Source organism: Haemaphysalis longicornis, unplaced genomic scaffold (assembly GCF_048455015.1).
Source record: "Haemaphysalis longicornis isolate Haplotype H1 unplaced genomic scaffold, Haemaphysalis longicornis Haplotype H1 scaffold_7, whole genome shotgun sequence".
NCBI lineage: Eukaryota > Metazoa > Arthropoda > Arachnida > Ixodida > Ixodidae > Haemaphysalis > Haemaphysalis longicornis.
In genome coordinates, this window is record NW_027526422.1 from 193,949,373 (window position 1) to 193,955,520 (window position 6,148).

Genomic DNA, 6,148 nt, shown 5'->3' on the forward strand with positions numbered 1-6,148 from the left:
TTTCTTTTTTACTTCATTAAATTCTAGAGTCGCACTGAACAATACCTGCAGAGCCATGCTCTGGTATCAAGTGAATTGAATTTTCTGTGGTCTAGTGTAGCAAAACCAACTGCGTCAGAAGCCTTTTTGACACCTTGAATTTTCTTGACACTGTCCCCAACACATCCGCAAAGTGCTGCATCTGTCGCACTGTTCCAACTACTTACATTCTCCCAGTCCAAGGCAACTCGCATGATCGTTAGCACTGATGTTTGTTTGCACGGCAGAGAAATTTGTTTTGCAGCAATCCACTTGCCATTATGTCATTACGTCTGTCACAGTACGCTGGCAATGTTCATTCCTCTCGGGTAGTGCAAAGCAATTTGAATGGTCGTTAGCAATATCTGGTTAATTTTCCCCATGAAGAAGTTGTCGTGAAGGAGGTGTGGCCATGTGGTTAAAAATGCAACGAATGAAACGGTCTCAAGACAACTGCGATGTTTGTTATACATCAATGCTGCACCGTGAACTGACCAAGACACACCTAAATACTCTCTGCCTCAATTCTTGTTGCACAAAAATAATTGCTCGTCCCTCGCAGCTTGGGAGATTGGTTGACCGATGAAAGCGAAAGTTCGAAGGTTGCGTACTGCTTTGAAAACAGCTGTCCCTTGCTTTTACAGCTAACTTTGGTCTAGTAAATAGTAGTAGTACCGTAGTAGTAGTAAACTTTATTCACAACAAAGGTAAAAGGGGAGGGGGTGGAGTTAAGGGTGGAATCCGATTTCCAGGACTCCAGCGGCGAAAGCCCCTAGCTTGGCTCTTTCCAGCAGTTCTCGCTGACTGGAGAGGTCCGAGCTGGACAGTGCCTCTTCCCAGGACTCTACTGATGTGTTGTAGTTATTCTGTTAATGGTCGGGCAGTTCCATATAGTGTGGAAGAGGTCTGCCTTCTGATGGCATTTATGGCATTCTTCGTTGTACTTATGCGGAAACATAAGGGCAAATATGGACTTATGTGGGTAGGCTTTGGTCTGGATTTTTCTAAGATTTCTGGCCTCCTCTGCGTCTAGTAGAAGATGAGGTGTCGGCATTGTTTTTCTGGTTAGTCGGCATAACCGGAGTCGGTCAGTAGTCGCACTGTATGGAGGAAGGCCGTATGAATGCTCAGCTCCCTGCGGTCCATGATTTGATTGATTGATTGTAGGGTTTAACGCGCCGACGCAACGCAGGCGATGAGGCGCGCCGTAGTGGAGGGCTTCGGATTAATTTTGACCACCTGGGGATCTTTAACGTGCGCCGAAATCTCGTACACACAGGCGTTTTTGCTTTTCGCCTCCATCAGAAAAGCGCGGTCCATGATTTGCCTCACGATTTGCCTTCGTTTCCTTCCAGTCCCTGATGGGCCAGGGTCCATATTATTTTGTGTTTGCCTTTCGGTGTCAGAGACATTATATTCTTTGCTGTTTTAGGAATTATTCCACAAATTAGGTTCCTAATTGCTCTCGTGGAGTCAGTAATTATGGTGAAATTTTTCTTTTTGCGCTCGCCCCACCTTATGGCCATTAGGATGGCGGTGGTTTCGGCTTCTTCAATGTTCTTTTTGTTGCTTATTAGGAAGTCTAGAGTTTTCCCGTCACAGTTGACTAGTACCACCGCTGAGGTGTTGCCACGGCTGTTGCCGCGTCGGTGTAGACTGCATCCGGGTCCTTGCCGTAGGTCTTCCTAATGTATCTTGTTCTTGCTAATTTTCTTCCTTTGTTGTATGTAGGATTCATTTTTTCGGGAATAGGTGGAATTTTGAGGCATGCTCTTTGTTGAGGAGAAAGTTCTGTCGTTCTCTGTATGTACTCTGAGTGGACTGAGTACCCGGCTCTTTTCAGTATTTCTCTTCCAGTCTTGGTTTTCAGTAGCCGTTCTTTCTGGGCTTCCAGGACAGTCTGTGCGACCTCCTGAAAGGTGTTGCACACTCCCAACTTGTAGAATTTCTCATTTGAGGTGTATATGGGAAGGCCAAGAGCTGCCTTGTAGGCAGTTCTGATAAGTACGTCGACTCTCTCATGTTGATTTGCGTCGATGCGGTGGTACGGTAAGCTGTAAGTAATTCTAGTAAATGCTAGGGTCCACCCAACATTTAGTCTGAATGTAGGCCTGACAACCCCCCCACTCGCGTGGATTGGCCAGTGATCGTGACAGCAGCTGTCAGAAGCTCATGGTCGCTTCACCACTTCTAATTTGTTCGTAATGTCAACATGACAACCCACAATTCTCGCCAATTCGAGGGGCGATCGACCACTGCCAGCAGATATGGCCAAATCACAACTTACAATTTGGCTCTGACAGCAGCTTTCCCGTGCACGTTTTCAAAATTTGACAAGAAGCAACGCTTATGCATTCCGATGTAATATTGGGAAGCTTAACTGCTTACGTAACTATTTTTTTTTTTTTTCATGCATCATAGAAATGGGTAATTTTAGTTCATTGTGCAAACAGATGACATCAATCGAGCTTCAAGAGTGATGGTTACAGGTTATAAAGGGCATTGTTACACAAACAATGGGTGGATTTATAAGAACCTGTAGCCATTGAGGTGCCCAATTAATCCAGCTGTTGCACTTATAAATCTCCCCAAGAAAACGAGAAAAACTCCTGCTTTCAAGTTCGAAATATAGTAGTCGTGCTTGCTTTAAGAAATTGTGTCAGGCTGGCACAGGATTTAAAACCATTCTTCAAATGGAGAAAGTCACAAAGGCTTCTTGTTTAAATGCCATAAAAAAATGAGAAGTTCTTTGCAGGCTACCGATGAGCACTATAGCAACTATTTACACAAAAAAAATGAGCCTGAAGCGCCTGGTTCACATAAGCCTGAACTTTGAGGTGGTGCAGATCGCCTATAGCTGTTGTGAAATATGATCTCAGTGAGGTAGATACAACTTTCAGATGTGACTCGTGATGTCAGTGTGAGGTAATGGTAACCTCAAAGTAATTCTATGAAAGCAGCTGCATAGTACATTGAATCTCGTCAAAAGCTGCACATTTCGCAGCAAGTCCCCACTCTCTGGTACCCAGTTTACCTCTACGAGCGCAATTGAAGAACAGTCCCATCTGGTCATTGCACAACTTCCCAAATTTTCGCTTCACAGCCAATGGTGTGACCACACTATTCCCGTATGACCACCATCCAGAGGTGTAAAAATATTTTTATTCTAGCTCAAAGTCACGTACGTTACCATCCAAAAAATTGAGAATATATTTAAGTGGTGTTACTTTCAGCTTACGGTCAGCCAGAAATGCCAGCTGTAAAGCTGTACTCAGGAAAGTCCAATATGGCAATGCACACTAGCTCCAAGAGCAGAATTGGATGGGCAGAAGTAGGTGATGGAGTATGCATAATGGCCCTAATGTTGTCCGAAGGGAAAGATTATCTAAGTTGAATAAAACAATATCTTCCTTGGTTGGCGCAATGAACTGTGCATAGGTCACCATAAATGGCTAACTTGATGCACCTCACTGACCATTGCCCCCAAAGCATGCTCGAAGCCTGCCGCTGAGAACTAGCTTTTGCGTCATCCATAACTCACTCCACTGTCACAATGGTGAACAGTACGTTATGTTAGTCGCAACAGGGCCGTACCCAGAAATTTTTTTCGGGGGAGGTTATGAATTTTAGGAAGGGGGTAGTTTTGCTGAAAGCAACAGTAAGTATTGTTTGCGTGCTGCCTGGAAAAGATTTCGGGAGGGGTTCGAACCCCAAAACCCCCCCTCTGGATACGGCCGTGAGTCGCAACATGCTGTGTTTAATTCTCAGAGAGCCTGAAACTAGCATCTTGACACAGATGCACATGAACAGTTCAGCACATTTCCTCAACACATGCTGAATGCCACATCAAATTTGATGGCTGATCGCAAAAAGCCAAATGCAACTGGACCCAAGGGAAATTTGTAGCTGGTACCAACCGGTTCGTGGTTAAATACCAAGCTGGTTCCAGCTGGTCCCAGCACACATTTTATCTTGGGGTGTGCTCCAGGAATGGTATCAGTGAAGCAGACTTTCAAAGCCCACACTTTAGTTTGCGGCAGCTTTCTGCATTCTTCATAGGCTTTCCAAAAAGTTTATTAAAAGCGGGCGTTTCTGCTTTTTGCATTAGAAAACTTTCTTCTTTGCTAGCAAGCAGGAACCAACTCACCGTAAATGAGCATATCACTGCTGGAACGTTGGGAGGTGAGGGGTTAGAAGTTCTTGTTCATTCACAAGGTCTCCAGTGAGACCAATTCTTCGAGGTTGAATGCGTCGACGTACTTGACATCTGCGCAGTGCAGTCAAGCCTCTCGGCAGGAACTCAAGGATGGAACTGCTGTTGCAAGCCAAGGTACAATCACCGATGTTCTTTGCCATGTTTATGCAAACTACATTAACATGCACTGTTTTACTGAAAATGTATTGTAACATCCCCTTTCGGCTCTAACCATCAGCATTGCTCTGAATAAATGGGTTTGGGCATTTACAACTAAGGTTAAAAATTTTCAAGGTGCACGTAGTGGAATGCCTTGCAACCCCCACTGTTACACGCTGAAATGGAACAGCAAAATTGCATTGCATCAACAGAAGTGCATTGAATTACTACCTGAACATTTGGGACCCAATGCAGATGCGTGATAAGATATGCTGCAAGTGTCCCCAAAACCTTCCAATCATGATATTAGTTGCACCACTACTGCTTCTGTGGCCTTTTCCACATCTTTTCAGTCCAGAATTGTCAATTTCAAAAAAACAGTTTCTCTTGGTCAAAAAATAATGCAACTGTGTAACAAATTTCCACATTTCAAGAGCAAGTTGCAAACTGAGCAGAAATTTTGCTTAGTACAGATCTCTAGGCCTAACGCAAACACAATGCTTTTGCCCTGAAACTCTACAAAGTCTTTCCAATGGTTTTGACTTTCCACATTTATTGCAACAAATCTGCTGAGCATTTTTGCACTAATCAGCTAATTCTCTTGTTACCATTAGCATTAGTTGCACCCAGTTGAGCTGCCCAACATCACAAATGATGACACATGATGACGCAATTACAACAGTATTGAAAATTACCTATTTACAGATAGCTGATGTCGACTTGTGGTCCAAGAAGTGCTTGCATATATAGTTTTTGGGATGTCGCTTCAGTGATTTTGAGCAGAAAGAACCAAATGAATGCAAAAATTCCTTGACAGTGGGCTGTTACTTGTGTCATGAGAACCCCATACACAAACTCGTATAGTTCACCTTCAAATTAAGGCCAGTAGATATCTAGGAAATGTTATGCTGGAATGGAATGGAATGGAATAGAAAACGTTTTTTGTAGCATGAGCTACACTGGCCGAGGTTGAGCAGTTTCGCGTGGCTCCTGGAGAGCCGCGCTGTGCATGCACGAGGAGCAGTGACGTTACACAGCGCACAGAACGTTGCTCGCTGCCGGCGTCTCTCTCACACACTCCACGCGTCCAGCGTCTTCGCCGACCTCCGTTCCGCATGTGGCGGCCCGGTCCACTTGGTGATCATGCGAGGGGTGGCCGGGTGTGCAACCGATGGCTCGTGCGCCGCAGCAGCACCGGCGTGCGCCTGTGGAACCAGTGTAGCTCTCAGGCGATAGGCGATGCTGCACCGGGGCCGCTTGATAAATATGCATGTGTCACATAATGCATATACCGTGTGTGTGTCATTCAAGCAGCAGTAAGCATGATAATCAAGCTAATCCTAGACAACCAGAAAAGCTAAGAATAAACAGCTGAACCTTAGCTCACGCTACGTATATCCTGGCATAGCCAAGCTAAGCCACTGCTAATTTTGTATTATTTCATTGAGTGCTACCGTAGGCGGTGGGTGGACGTAGGCTGAAGATGTGAAGATGTAGGCTACATTTTAACACCAACATACTCCATGACATACGTCGGCGCACTCAGTCACAAGTACACTCATTTGTACTCATTTGCGGGCATTGCACTGTGCTCGCGTTGACCTCTGCAGCTTCCCCAAACTTGGGCAGATGGGGCATGCAAACTGCTTAAATCTGGTTCAACACAAGAGAGGGCGCCACCACCTCAGCAAGTGCGCGATTGCTCCTCCCACTGGACCTTCTCTGGCACCCAATCAGCGTTCGCCATGTGGCAAGAGAGACTTAGAATGCTTCGCC